Source organism: Cyanistes caeruleus, chromosome 5 (genome assembly GCF_971803275.1).
Source record: "Cyanistes caeruleus chromosome 5, bCyaCae1.hap1.1, whole genome shotgun sequence".
Lineage (NCBI taxonomy): Eukaryota > Metazoa > Chordata > Aves > Passeriformes > Paridae > Cyanistes > Cyanistes caeruleus.
The window spans coordinates 74014804-74030999 of NC_141705.1; the positions used below are offsets into that span (position 1 = coordinate 74014804).

The 16196-nt window shown below is 32.5% G+C and overlaps 1 long non-coding RNA gene across 1 annotated transcript; it reads left to right on the top strand.

The window, feature by feature from the left end:
- Window positions 1–4911: 4911 nt before the first annotated feature.
- Window positions 4912–12114, top strand: LOC147653256 (uncharacterized). Its single transcript, XR_015287238.1, has 2 exons — window positions 4912–5377; window positions 10137–12114. It is a non-coding gene; the product is annotated as an uncharacterized LOC147653256 (long non-coding RNA).
- Window positions 12115–16196: the final 4082 nt, after the last annotated feature.

Sequence of the window (16196 nt, forward strand, 5' to 3'; positions counted from 1 at the left end):
TATTTATTTGTGTGTCCTGTGCATTTCCATAGTAACATTTAATTATTTTCACAGCAAACCTTCTCTTTCAAGCATAGAAAGAAACATATGACTGAACTCAACAAAAACGTTTCAGTAAGGGAAGCCATTTGGAATTTTAAGGACCCAAAGTGTTTCTTGCCCAATGGACTTTGCGTTTATTGAGGACAGTCATAAATAACTTTAAAATATTCCAGTGTGATAGGATGGAGCTGCAGATTAGGTCATCGTGGAATTATAGTTCCCTTGCTTAATGATTTTACAAAATTGCCTGGCAATCCAACAAAGAGAAGCAGCACAATGTGGTGAATGCAGGCTAATTAAACCAATAATTGCTTCTTCTTGTGTTCCCAGATAATGTGCCCCTGATAATTTTAAATGAAGTTTTGAAGCTGACTTCTTGAATGAAGTGCTGTGCTAGTTAAAGCTTTGCTAACTCTCTGTGTACACAGAAATTGGCCTACTTCTCAAGGTCCCTGGCACTGCTCAGGCAAGAATTGCCACAGCACACGAAGAGTACGGGAATAGCTGTCCTGTATGTCTGCTAACGGGGCCCTGAACTCCTGTGTTTTCCCTCTTTGCAATATTGTGACTAGATCATCTGATTTCCCTGAGCAATTCCGAAATTAGAGGCTGCAAATTAAGTCTTTGATGTTTTTCAAGACTTAGGAAAAGATGCAAACTTCTGTGCATCTCAGGAATGCTAGTGTAAATCTGGAGTAACTCCATCGAGACTTAGGAGGACTTTTTTTAGTTATATCTGTGTCAAATGCAAGTATATGACTGTTGACTGGCAGCTATGTTTAGAACTTGGGAAATATTTCACAAAGTCCCCAAGACTTTCAAGGTGATCTTCAAAGAGTTATAAGGAATAATTTTGAAAGTTTTAATGTTAAACTTAGAGGAAGATTCTTTATCAATTTATCAGGTAAAAGGACTTCTGCAGATGAATTCTAAGTATGAGCTCTGCTATGATACATATGTTCATCATGCTATCTCACATCCATGTGTCAACACATGTTAAACAATATGTATTTTAGGTCACTTATAGTCTGACAGAACATCCCATCTAACATGAGTTACAATTTTATGAAACCACAGAAGTGAAGGACCTACTTTATTCAGTACTATTTGGTACTAAACGATTTTGGGCAGATATGTTTCTTTTCTCCATTGGTACTTAAGGATTTTTACTGAAATATTGAACTAATATGTTTCAAATTTTTTTTTTTTTTTATTCTAAATTATTCTTTCATTATGTGGGTGGAAAGACATAAAAAAACCAGATAGCTTTTCAAAACAGTTGCTCAACTATTTTCATCTGGACCATCAAAGTTAGAAAAAATATCTTACTGTGAATTGATTCTGTTTCAGTGTAAGAGGATTCTGTGAGATTAATCTGAGAAATGCAATACATGTCTTTGGATGTATGATTGTGTTATAAGCATTATCCAAAACTACTTCATTAGGGAACTAAACCAAAAAAATAAAACCATATTTGTAATTATTTTCTATTGCTGAGAACCTATTTAAAACCATGGCTTCCAGTATTATGAATAGAGAGAGAATTATCCATCATTACTGGTATCTGCCATATCACAGAATGTACATATGATGTATGCTCTGAAATCTGCTGTAATAGCCTAAAAAAGCCCAAAAAACAGGGTCTGTTAGATCTCATGAGCTGAAATTCCCATTGGTATTCATAAAATAGCAGAAGTCAAATCTGGCAGCAGATCATGCCAACAGTCAGTTTTCCATTAATTCTTACAGTAAATGTTCATGACTGAAATCTATAACTACATAGTTCACAAGCTTACTCCCAGAATTTTCAGTCTTGTAAATTGATAAGTATACGCTCAGGAATTGTGAAACTGCATCTTTTTGTTGGCTTTTTAGATAGAGATAGGTTCAATATATCTTAGTTGGCAGCAACTGGGCAATGAAAAGCAATATTGGTAGTGAGAGTTTTATTTTTGTTTGCTCTGTGTCTTGTTAAGCTTTACTGATATAAAACCATCTGTTTAAAAAGCTGTAAAAAACAGACTGCCAACACATAAAAGCTAAACACAACAAAATAGTCTTAATATCTACTGGCTCAGTGCAGTGTTAAAATTGCTGAAGATAGAGCAAAGGCAATAGAGGCAATAGAGGAAGACAATTTTATGTAGGGATAAACTTTAGTTTCCAAAGAAAGGACTTCACTATTTATGTTTGATGGTAATATTTTCTTTTTACTGAATATTTATTTGCACTCTGATACTATACTTTTACATTAAATTGTCTAGAAATAGTTTAAATATTACATACAAATTACATACAAATGTGGGGTTTATTTTTGTTGGACTATACAGGACCAAATGTAATGCAAGCAAGAAACAAACAGATAATACAACCATTATAAGGAGGTACATATAAGAGCAATAATATCAATCACACCAGGACAATGAAAATCTCCAGGTTTTATATGGTGAACCATCATTTGTCTGACTGTTATCACTAATTCAGAAAAAAGCTGAAAAAAATTTCTGTCATCAGTTTCTCAATAAAAATATTTTTCAATGCAATACATTTTGAAGTAATCTTGGCAAAATTAATGAGATACTCTGAAGTTATATGCATGACATTTTCCGAATATTTTATTTAAGTCTCATTGTAAATAGAAAAATTATTGGTACTGGCTGTTAATTTTTTTCAAATGACATAGATGTTTTTCAAAAAAACATAGCAAAGAAAGTGTATTATAGTTGTAAGATCTTAATGCAAATGAATTTTAGTCATGCAACAATTACATAAGTCAATATAAAAATAGTTAAAGTTTATTCTATGCATATACTAAATAAAGCACAGAAATCCTTTCCACATCAGAAGATTATTTACTAATCTACTGAATTGTTCACATTGATCACTAAGTTGCAAAACCACCCATAAGCAATAAAGTTTCCAATTTAACAAAGTACAAATTTAGATTCAACTCTCTTTGCTGGGAGCTCACCAACATGTAATAACTAACTTTTTTAGACTAAGGTAAAATACACAATTGGATTTTTCCTAAGTATTATGATATATTATTTGCATAAAATATTATCTGTTAGGAAATATGATGTCTATAAATTAAAATATGGAGAATACTTCTGTAGAAAGCTGTGTGAAAAAATATAGACACCCTTTATCAATAAAACCAATAATTGATCATTAATGATGGACTGTTGAATAGGTCTTTATATGATCTCCCCAAACAATTCCACTGCTGTTATTTAAAAGAGGACAGCATACCAATTAAGAGAGGAAAAAAGAAAAACAGTAAAATAAAAGAAGGAAAATCATGGTACAAATCATTATCAGAAATTGCAAAAAAAATCATTTTCAAACTAGAACCTATGAGATGTGAAATTTTTAATTTTGATCAGTACTCATGATTAAAAGATTTAAAATTAAGCAAAGACACTCAATAAAGAACACATTTTAAATGCAGGAAGAATTTAATAGCAAAAATTAATGTATAAATTGTGGTAGGAAATAAAAATATACCTGAGCACAACTTTGAGATATAATTATTGGAGTATTGTAACTGCTGGTGGCAATACATCATGAACAACAGAGATTTTCAGATAAAAAGAGATACATGAATGATTCAGTCTGTAAAATATGTTTTGTACTAAAAAGTTCAATCTATTTATTTTTTTTCTGAGAGAAAATCAAGTGACTTGACCACCTATAACTACTTTTCTCAGACTTCTGAGAGTAGCTTTCTTATAATTCAAATAGGAAAGACAGAATGAGACCTGGAGTCAGACCAAAATATAGTGACAAAAGTTGAGGTAATTAAGCATTAAACATTTGGATGTTTATTTATAGGTAACAGGATTTAGAGATTTGTATGATTATGGGTACAGACCTTAATCTTGTGTTTAATTTTAATTTGAAACTCTATTGATTTTGAATACATATGTTTAAAATATTTCCCATGAGATCAATACCATTAAAATAAGACTGAGTGAATTTTATTCATTTCATTTACTTAGCATCTCTTCTTTTAAAAAATACCCTTAAATTCAGTGAATATACACACACTTGCTTTCCAGCCAGGCTTTAATATTTACTTGTATTCATTTTTAATGGCTAAGTAGCAGATGGTAAGACTTAAAGCACCAATCCCCCGGGGATTCAAGATAGGCAAAGATATGAGAAGAAATCAAAGAGAGAAGAGTAAAACAGATGTTGTGAAGCTGCTGCTGATGGTGAGACATGGGAGAATAAGCAGATGCCTTCCAACTTCACCAGTCGATTCTGCAAAGGTGTTGACCACTTGTGAGAGATTAGAAGATGGTATTTGTTTCTCTGAACATGGATGAAATATTTCTCTAGGCTTTGAATGTAAATTGAAAGGAAACTAGCTCACTGTCCTTTTTTCATTCCATCTTGAAACTACATTAAAAAGACTCCCACCTATAGTCCCAAATATATTTTATATCTACAAACAGACCTTGCACGCTTCTTTGGAAATTGTTTCTTCTCAATACTGGCAGCAATTCTTTGGATCCTTAAGATTATTTTTAACCAGACCATGACTGAAAAATAGCACATAATAACAAATAGTTATGACTGTTTTAGCTTACTAGATGAGGATATTTTATAGACAACACAGATTAATGTGTTGGTTCCTACAAATTCATACCTAAAATAAGAATGTATGGTTAGTTTTGGACAGTTGCTTGTTTACATCAGTGACATGTAATGTTTGATGGTGTTTAAGCCAAATCCTGAATTTATCTGAAAAATTTATTATACTAAATTAAACCAAAATATCAATGGACTTTCCAGTGGGGACACAATCTCGGTATTGTGGATTGTGATAGATTGGCATTTAAGAAAACAAATAGAAACACCTAAGGAAGTTAGAACTGCTGGAGGCTGATGGGAGTTTTTCTCCTGGACAATAACTGGCCATTTTTGAGAATTGACAGTAGTTTTGACCATTAAAATGTAAGATCAACCTTTGAACATTACTTTAAGATCTAAGCTCAGGAATTTCTTTGTCTTTTTGTTTTCTGGACGTGAAAAGTAACAAAACTGTAGCTAGCTCTCGTTCTCGGCCCGAGCTATGTGGCCCGGGGGTGTTGCTGGGCTGGGCCTGCCGCAGTCCCCGGGCCGGAGATGAGGCCTGCAAGACTTGCCCCAGGCCCAGGCCGGGCCGGACTTTGCTGCAGCCTCCCAGGAAGCTTCCGGGGTAGCTGAAGCTTTCTCCGAGAGACTGGACTAAAACCTGACAGCGTGAACACCTGCGGCTGGAGCAAAACTTTAACCCTTTTACTATCCAGATGAAATCTGCAAATTTAATCTTTTTTCCAAGAAGAAGGTAAGAGAGAGTGATTAACAAGTAAAAAGACAACATAAAACCAAAAACAGCGAAGAATTAAGCTTCAGATGAAGAGAGAAATAAAGAAATACTTTAATGAGCTGAAATATTTTTTTGTGAAAGCTATAGAAATAGACAATAATGTTCTGAAAAAAAACTTCTTTAATTCATGAAAGAGTACTTTAAGAGGAATTGAGTATTGCAAAGTGCAGATTTAAGCAAATAGTAAAGTAGTTGTGATCCTATGAGATGCTAGAAGAGAAAAAGAGAAGTATTACTTAAAGATCTGTGGCCCTTAAGAGGCAAAGAAAAATCTTCTGTTTCCAGATAGACTCACAGAGACAAATAAAAAAAAACTTGCTTTTGAATAACTCATCCTTAAAATGACACTCCTAGACTCATGACCCATAACACACCTCAGAGTGATGTGAAATGAGAAGAGAGAACTGATGACAGAGTTTTCCAGGCAGCTGGCATCAAAGAAACGGAAAGCCATGAAAAAAATAGTTTTCTTGTGAAAAACTCCATAAATTAGCAGAAAAAAACCTTCTTTTTCTCTACAAAGACTAATGAAAAACTATGGCAAAATCGAGACTGTTTTAACCACTAGGGGTTTTTTTTGTCTCTATGTTGTCATGTGAACAAGGGAATGGTTGAGTAGTGAGGAAAAGAAAGTTTCTGGAAGTTTTATTCTGGTTTCTTACTCATGTAGTTTCGTTAATAAACTTTCTTTATTCCTTTTAAGTTTTAATCCTGATTTGCTCTTTTTCTAATCTATATCTCACAGAAAGAAATGAGTAAATTTTCTAGTGATTTTTTAGCTAATGTTTTAAAACCATGGCACGGATCCAGGAGCTCAAACGACCTCTTCCACATAATAGGAAGGTGATATCATACTGTCATTTAAGACAGTGGTCAATCTTTCATATATCAACTGATGAAAAAGCACCTATCACTTAGACTTCGCAATATTCACAGGTAAATTCCCAGGAGTTCCTCCTGTGATTTCAGTCTTTTCTAAGACTTGCCTCTTAAACTAATGCTCCATGTATATATGTAGATGGTTAGCAGTTTTAGAAAATCTTCCTTGAGAAATGTATTTGCAAGATGGAGATTAGTTTTGCAGTAGGCATCATAATTTCGGTGAGAGTATTTTTCCTAAAGTGTTAAATTGTGTTTCGTACTCCAAAGCATTAAATTTTCATCTTTCCATTGATTATGAAAAAATAGACTTTCTGTGTGGTCTGTTGCAGTTCTTGTGATTTGAAAGTGAATATATTTTAAAATAACTAAACCACAGTAAACCCATTTCAATCAAGTACTTTGTACAGATATTGGTAGAAAGTTAGAAATACCAGCAGGTTAAGATGAATGTATTCACCATTGCTTATAACCTGTTAATGTTTTTATCCATTATGTATTCTGAATAAATTCTAGTCAAGCCACACTTTTCTTGCAACATCCATTCATAAGTATTTTGCCTAACTGCTGAAGAACTGCAATCTGTTCTATGCAACCCATAGATTAGTGAACTCTCCTTAATAACATGTTTTTGCTAGGAAGGCTTTAGGCAGAACTAAACATGGCCCATTGAGTTACATCCTTTCTTGACTCTTTAAATGTCAAATTTAAGACACATTCTAAAGCTTTGTCATTCAGTCATACACTGTGCATACAGAACAAAACCATAATAAATTTTTTATAACTTCTCTGAACTGCCATTGAACATAAATTCTGGCTTCTGACCTTTTCTGCTCCACGTATCTGCCGGTAAAGCAACATCTGCAGCAGTATTTGCATTTTTCAGATCCATAAGCTCCAAGGATCTAGTGTAACTTTACTTTGTACTCAACAAAGAGAACTTAAACAGTCGATGCTTTAAGGAATATTATCACCCTGCTATAATTAGTAATTTACAATTAGCTCTACCAATGTTACAAAAAAAGGGTGCATCAGAGACAGTCTTAGGCAGCTCCAGTGTTTTTTTTGAGGAGAAATTATCTTTGCAATTTACCTACTGGATGATTGTGCAGGCTTCTTTGCCCTACATGACTTCAGTCAAAAAGTGTTTCAGTTGAGGTTTTCAAGTCAATAAGAAATTTATAAATTCAGCTATTCATTAAAGTTTTTTTAACTTTGAGGTAACATCAAAAGTATTGTCTACTACAATGTGTCTTAATATAAAGAAAACCAACAGCAAAAAAATCCTTCAGAACCTAGCAAAACACAGAAAACCAACCAAAAAAATTGCAAAAATATACAAATATTCACCATGTATTTCTATTGAATAAGGGCTAGATGCTAATGTCAGCGATAGAGTTTCCTCCAAAGTTACTGTGTTGGTAGATGCATTGCCATGGGAGTCGGGATAGCAAAATAAGACAAATGCTCTCCAAAACACAATAAATGGAAACAATCATATCCTTTGGAGTTTTTTTTTATGGATATGTGTATATTTCTGTGAAGATGGGGCATTGAATTCCTGAACATAGATTTAAAAAAATCTAAAGTGCAATTGTAATATTTGTCCTCCAAAAGTGCAAGCAAAATAGCAACACAGTTGTTTCCACTGATCTCTCAATAGACCTCCTACTTGATTTTCATTTTCTTATTTCATTTTTTATCTTCTAAGTTGAGAACTTTATGTAGCATGGGTTTGCTTAGGTCTGACATATATTACCCTGGAGGTGTCTCTTATATTAATTATATAAATCTAGCATTGTAATTTTTGTCAGGAATATTAATAAGGTTGAATCTTTTAGAAATAAAAACAGTTATTGATTTTTAGAACATGAAAGCTTTTTAGTTTTTATATTAATAAGTTCAAAATTGAATACCATTTTTCTGTGAATTTTTACTACTAGGGAATGCAAAAAGAAAACCAAACAAAACAACAACAAAAAACAAAACTGAACAAAACCAACAAAAAACAAACAAGCAAAAAAAACCCCAAAACAAATAAAAAAACCCAAAATCCGACCAAAACCCCAAAACAAAGCTTTTCATTTCTGAAAGAAACTGGTCTTCTAAGCTTATGACAGCTAAATTTTTTTTGTCATTTCTACAAGAGTAAAATCCTGTGTCAAAACCACAATATTCTCTGCAGAAAGACAAGGATATACTTAGCTTTGTACTTATTATACAACAGAAAAAGCTAAGCAGAAAATAGGTCCAGGGTGGTTCTTTCAATATTTTCAGTTTTTAAAACTTGTGTAATGGCTGCTTATGTAGACAGTTATTTTTTAAAACTTTATGTGTCATGTTTGGGGAAAATATTTAAAGTATTAAGATGTGATTACATCTTCCCTTTCCCAAACCCCTCCAGGAAAAAGTTTCTGAATATTTATGTATCCATACCTCTCGCACTCCCTTATTTTTTTTTTCTGGTGTCAGTATAAACCTAATGTATCATCATTAGATTTTTTTTGAAGGCAAAGTGCTGTTTCTGTTTTGACTGTATGAACATGAAAAGATGTGTGATTCAACATCTAATAATACACATTCATGCTCAAAAAAATTTTACATGTGTATTTTTTAAAAAAATATTCAAATTATTTTCCACCTTTCTGATCCATTTTTATGCCCAAATAGCCAATTATAATTTATTTTTATCAATATTGAGCAGTATATGCATCCTGTAGAACTCATCTTCTTCTGCTTTGCAGAAGCTAAGGCCACAAATCTGACACTTGCTCATAGTTGCTGTGTCAACTCTGTTAATCTAATTCCATGAATAGATTTAATCAGTTGAACATATTGCAAAAAGGGAAAGTTCTTATTGATTTATAGTTAACAGGAGAAGAACATAATCCACAGAGAAAATAAAAAAAAAAAATCCAGATTAAAGAGACCCATGAGGGATAGCAATTTGGTGATGTCTTGTTCTGTAATTTTGTATATGAGCACAGAGAAAACAAGAGAAAAGTAATTATTTTCTCTCATGCTGTTGTCAAAGGCATTGGCACTGTTTGTCTCAGGCTCTGTTATGAAGTTAAATATTTATTTCTAAAGAAAAATGAAAGGTGGGAAAAGCTGTGTAAAATGAATCTTAGAACAGATTCAGTTGTCATGCATCCTTTTCTATGTAGCCTTATGGACAGATAAGTAAAGTTCTGGCAACCTGAGTTGAGATTTCTGAGAACAGAATTACAAGGCAAAACTGAGGCTTTAATAAAGACCATACTTCATATTGTCTGAATAGATTTTGTTTTGACAGGATTATTCAATCCAGAAGCATGTTTTCCCTCACAGATTGTGAACAAGGAGAGAAGTATACTTGGCTTCTTCTTCTTAACTTCCCAGCTTAGATGTGAACTTTTGTTGACTTTAGTTCACTTTTCTCTCCTTTTGTGGGCAAAAATAGAGATGCTTTCAATGTAAGATCAAGAGCATTTCTCTAGAGGCCCCCAACATCACACTCCTTTCTTATTTCCTGCTTGATCCCATCATGGGCCCCCCCCCCGAAAGTATATTTTCTTTGCTAAAAATTGCTCTTTCAAAATTGCTCAAATTTAACACTGTAATAATAATCACATTTTCATGGTTTTAGGATGGTGAATACTGACAATTGCTCATGAATTGCATGTAGCATGTCTTACTAGAAACTTTATTGCAGAAACATCTCTACGTTATTCTTCACACCTTATGCTGAGCTCTATAACTATTTCTGATCCCTAAAACTGATAGTTTTGCGTATATCTCATATATTGCTCTATTAATATTCTGTGTTGATTTTGTTCCCCATTTATTTATATTTCAGTCAGATGAAGTGTGACACTGGGGCATGATATTGATACTGTGGTTCTGGTCAGGACTAGTGGTAAGATGTGTGTGCATTTTTCAGTTTCTGCTATGACTATTTAAGTCTACTATATAAAATTTTAGTGATCCACTGATCTCTGAATTTGCTAATTTTCTAACACCTTATACAAGAGCAAAGAGAAACTTCTTTTCAGGAGTCAGAGCAATGCAATGGCAGACAGTGAAACATTGCTTAAACTTCAAGAAATTACCAACTGGTTTAGTTTTGTCATTCCTTTTCTGTTACTTTCAACACAGCTACAAAAGTTGGAATGGTTTCTTTAAGATTTACTTTAGGAAATAAGTCCATAACTGTAAAGAAAATGTTATGTTTGGCAAGTGCTTACTCTTTGCAAACTTTATTATTTTGCATTTTTATTGCTCCTTGTACTCTGCAAAAGTAGTAAACTTCTATACCATCTATTTTTCTTTGGTATTCAATTCTACATAGTTAAATCAATAGTGTTGTGTAAAATAATACAAAGTCTTCCATCAATTTTTAAAATCTATTGATGTCCTAAAGATTTATTTTCAGTCCCACCTAGTTAGGAAGCAAAAAAATAAATATAAACTGAATTTACTTGCAAATAGACTATTTTTATATAAGGTGGGGAAACAGAAATCTGATTATTTGTGTAATTATACAACTAATTTTTATGTAATAACTTGCTTCTGTTCTATTAAAGATATCAGTTGAAGGTTATTCACTTCATCTGTCATCATTCAGTCCAACTTTTTAAGAAAACACTTTTTCTCCAATCCTACCTTGAATGGTCATATTATTGTGAATTGCAAAAGAAAAGTTCATATATGCCACCAAGCGTAGTAATCTTGCTCACTTTTGTTAAAAAATAATAGTTTGTTTTAAGTTTTATAGGCAAGAATTCAGTTTATGAGATTTTTAGATTCTACAGAAAAAAAAAAAAGATGTCTGTTGGTTTATATTATCCATGGTGGTTGCCTATAAAAGGGTTAAATAAATATCCTTGCCGTTTTATTTACTCTGTAGAAGTCCAAGCTAAGACTTAATCTCTTTAGTTGATAAATAGATAACTGCAATGCCAGTCACAAGTTCTGAGAAGAAATTATTGCACAAGACTGGTAGCTGCTTCTTTTCCGCTTCCTGAGTTCCCTTCATTCCATAGTAACATTAGGGAAAATAAAAAATTGCCATTTCTGGTGTTTTTCAGTGTTTACTTTTCTTCTGCACTGGAATGCAAGTGGAAAACTTTAGAGGGAGGAAAATAAAAATAAAAAAGAAAAGGAAAAGGTCCAACCTCTCACAATTCAGTAGGCAGATGGCACATCTTTTGAAGGAAGCTGGGAAATGACTTTATGGTAATGTATGGATTTGGTATTAGAAACACAAAGCTGGTCTAAGGTTCTAAGCAAGCTCTTTATTATGCCAGAGACAAACACAACAAAAACTATGTCTGGAAGATGACACAAAAAAAACCAAAGGATGAGTGAAAATCCAGCATCAGTCTGCCATCTCATAGGATTGTCGTTGCACAATATATGAAGCAATGTGACCTATTGATCCAAAATGGAGTTTGGAGATTGAGTGGAAAAACTGCCTGAAAACAGGAAGTATGGGACCTAAGGGTTCGTAACACAGAGATGGAAAAATTAAATGGTATTTTCTAAATGTTGCGTTAATAAAAAAATTGAGGAAAATATCACCTCAATTCTCATTTTTATTCAAAAGTGCATATAATTCTGCAAAAAATGTTTGAATAAAATATGAGCTATTTACATGCCAGTACACATGGGCTAGAGTTTAAAGGATGTCAGATCCATCATCCTTTCAGACCTTAAAATAGACATATAATGTTGACTAACTGGAGGAATTCGGAAGGAGAACAAAACTGATCAGAGGTCCAGTTAACAAGAATTATATAAATCAATTAGTTCAGAGTTATTTTCTAAAAAGAAAATGTTGGAAAGAAGGGTAGGAGTATGGAGTATGCTTAGAAGTAGATGATATCGGTTAGTAAAGGACAATTACCTTCAGAGTAACTGTTCACAGCAGGGGAGTAGTACCATCCATGAATCAGGGAAAAACTTTCAGGTGGAAAGTTAGACTTTAAAAGAAAAAAAAACCAGATACCCCACAAAAATGCCACAATGTAATTTAAAAAGAAAACAGAAAAAAGAAACCCAACTGTCCAATGGCATGGCAGTGAAATTTAGAGAATTCAGTGGAGCCTTGACTATAAGGCAGTTGCAATTATGAATGACAGAAACATAGGAGAGTATCCCTTTGGACAGAAGATGCAAGTCCTCTGCAGTTCTGATAAAGGAAAAAAGCAGAAAAAAGCATGGCCTATTCACACTTATCAAGAAAAGAGTTGTGTGTCTACGAGTCTTTTCCAACCTAATTGATTCTGTATGATTCTGTGAGGAAAAAAAATGCCCACTGAATTATTCCAAAGTAATAATATTAAAAAATAATAGTTTTCAGGAAATAGTATTTTGTCTGACCTTTCTAGTCACAGCCTCATAATGCCATTATCACCCTTATCTTCTAAAGAGAAAAAGACTGAGAAGGTAAAAGGTGAAGCTGTGGTTTTAAGGGAGAAGAATTTCAGCTAGTTATCTTTTTCATTAAATTTCTTTCTTACTTCATCCTTTACAATGACAATAAAACAATTTTTTATTCAGTTATATCAAGTAGAGTTTTCCATGTTTAATAAACCTATTAACTCTCAGATGAAATCCACAATATGTTCCTCATTATTCGTTTGCCAAAGTAAATGGAAATAGTACTTTAAAATTTAATGCAGGGTATGTTTAATGATCTACACCATTCCTATTACTGGTTAATCCTGAAACAGTTGCATGTATAACATCTAAAATATTCAGAAGGTAAGCCTGTACCATTAACAACACCAACAACAAAAATTCAATAAATCAGAATCCTTATTTTAATAACTTGCAGCTTTGTTTAATTACAGTTGGGTTGGGTTCACTGGGCTGAGAATGCAATTATGTGTCTTGGTGCAGCATTAGCAGGTGAGAATAAAAGGCCCCTTCTTTTTGTATCATTTACTTAAATAATAAATATTCTTAATTTCTTAAATAATGAGAAAATATTTGAATATTGTCTGTTGTAGTTGGCTTATCCTAGAAAAGCCAAAAACCTTAATTTACATGTGAATATTGTGACTGAAGGAAGAATCAAAAGGCCATGGACATATATTTTCATCACATCATGAACACAATCTAGATTGTTGGATGGATTTAGTAATATTTGTAATCTTTTACATACTAACAGAGCATTCTGTCAGTTATTCTTTATATAGTATTCCCACTGAATCATAAAAGAACATAAATGGAAACTAACTGTTTCTGCACATTTAGAAGATGAAGCTGTAGAGAGATTCCAAAACTCATGTGTTGAGTGCTTGGAGTAGTTAACAACAGAACAGGCTTTGCTGGAAAATGAGTATGCCAATAATGGCTTCTAGTGAGCAGTGATAGATCTCAGGTACTCACAGCAGATATTCCAGGTAGGAAAATATGTCATCCAAATGAATATCAGTCATTTATTCTCATGACTGGGCAGTGAGAAGAAATTCATTTTTCTATGCCCTGAAGAGGTAACCTAGAACTATTCTGTTTATACTGGACACCACAGCGATGAAGCCCTGTTTAGTTATTGTTTAAGGGCTTCATTTAATCTTCCTTTTTGGGGGTAAAAAAGAGCTATCAGATTGAATTGCATACATTATTGATTATTTGCTGAATTTAGGAGTCTCATTATGCAGATTGAAATGATTCAAAGTTATCATAACATTTATATGTTATACATGTGGAGATTTGATGATGACTTGGTACAGCCAAGGTTTGCTAAAGTTGATTATTTGTGATATTCATATGCCAGAGTTTTTATTGGACTGTCAATGTAAGGTGATAAGCGCATACTTAAAATACATGTAAATTAAGCTTGGTTTAATTAAACTTTATATACTTTAACCAAAATCAGATTTAAGTAACTGTGAAAGTAAAAACTTGATATGTCTTAGCTTTGCTTGAAACATTTACAATTGCCTTTAAATAGCTGTAGATTTTTTGCTAGGGAAGGAGAATTTATTTAATGCACAATATTTTAATGAAACTTTAATATTAGTAAACTATAAAGGGATGGCTGTGAAGGCAAAGAAAAATTACCTTCTTTTAGTTTGCATGTTAAAAGCCAATTTGAAGAAAGTGTCAAGAAATTGATGTATTGTCTCCTGTGCTGAAAATTTTGTAATTATTTAAGTTAAAGTGAATTTTTTTTTGTCTTCACATTTGGGATAGGGTAGCTATTTTGATTTCTAGCCAAATGTGATGAATTATAATTATGCTCTGTCTCAGTATAGAAAATGCTTTGAATATCCTGTATTTACTGTGATATCCAAGTAAGAAAAGGAAATGTGTCATATTTCTCTTTGAAGAAACTTCATGGCAAATATGACAACTCTCCCACAAATGAAAAGATAGTCTGTTAGCTGCAACTGTGTATGGAAAATTGATGTAAAACTGACTGATATGTATTGGAAATGCATATTTTCACACATAACCCTCTTTCTATGTCATGGCAATATAACATAAAATATGTGGTATTTTGGCTGTTTCCTGATGGCAGCAATATCTAGTGCCTGTAAGTCTGTAAATCCTAAAGAGCGAGGTTAAAATTGTGAGTGAATAATGTAGAGGAAGGGAAACAAGTCAGATAGAATAATAAAATCAAAAGAATTGGCAATAAATATATTTGTGCATACATATATGTGTGTATATATATATGTGTGTGTATATGTGTGTGTGTGTATATATATATATATATATATATATATTTGGTATTTTCAATTTTTGGTGGTAGACCATAAGAGATTTTTTAATGTTTAGAATTTTTTTATTCTAGGAATTCAGTATAGTTTGGGTTAGGATTAAAGCTTTATTATTTTTAAAATTACTTTCAATATTTAGATAGATACTTTCACAACTTTGATATGGCTTGAGATAGACTTAATAAAAATAGTAATACTACGAATAAATACTAACAGTAACTACCAATCTAAAATTGGTAGTTTCTGAATCTAGACATTGACAAAATAAACAAGTAACTCCTAGCATTAACATCAGTGCTTTGCTTATGCATTTTTTCCCTTGTATCTTCTCTACATACCCATTTGGGGAAAATATGGTCATTGGTTCAGCAAGGTATTTCAGCACAAAAATATTTTTTGTTTTACAATATGATCTTCTTATAAAGTCAATTTAAGCTTATTAACCATGAAAAGAAAGACCCCAGCATTCCAATGTAAGTAGACATTTTGCCTTTCTAAGCTATTTTCATTTTACACATATTCCATCTGCTTACAGTATCACTGCATCTTGTCAGAAAGCTCTGGTCTATCAGTATGCAGCAGGACAAAAAGGAAAGATGAATACAGCTCCAAAATATTTGATTAAATTATCTTCAGTAGAAAATACTGTCTTAAGTTCCCACAGGAAAACTTTTTTTTCAATTAGTTTTGATTAAATTCTGTGATGAGGGTTTTTCAAGTTAGGATGGAATCATTTGTGGAAACTAAAAAAGAAATTTAATTCAGAAGAAATCAAAGCCTTGTGGGTTAAATACCTTTCTAAGCCTCCAGAAATCCAATTTCATGTATCTGAAGTAAACCAGCTGAAAAAAATGGAAAAATCTAAGAGGATGAAGAGGTGCATTAATATTTGAGCTGTTTATCCTGATTTCTCAAGGCTTTAGTGCAGAAAAGAAATGTAGTCAACCTTTTTACATCGATAAAGAGGCAAAACACAGAATATAATATTGTTTTAGAAAATATTTAGAAATACTTTATATATGAGAAATTGTAGTTGTTATCATAAACACTTGTTCACCACTAAAGGTTTTGTTTGTGTCTGGTAAGTTGTATTTTATATTTAATAAAAAGAAGAAATCTATTTGCAGATTAAGGTGACAGAATCACCATTTCTATAAGCTGGTTTTCTTTTTTTAATATTACTT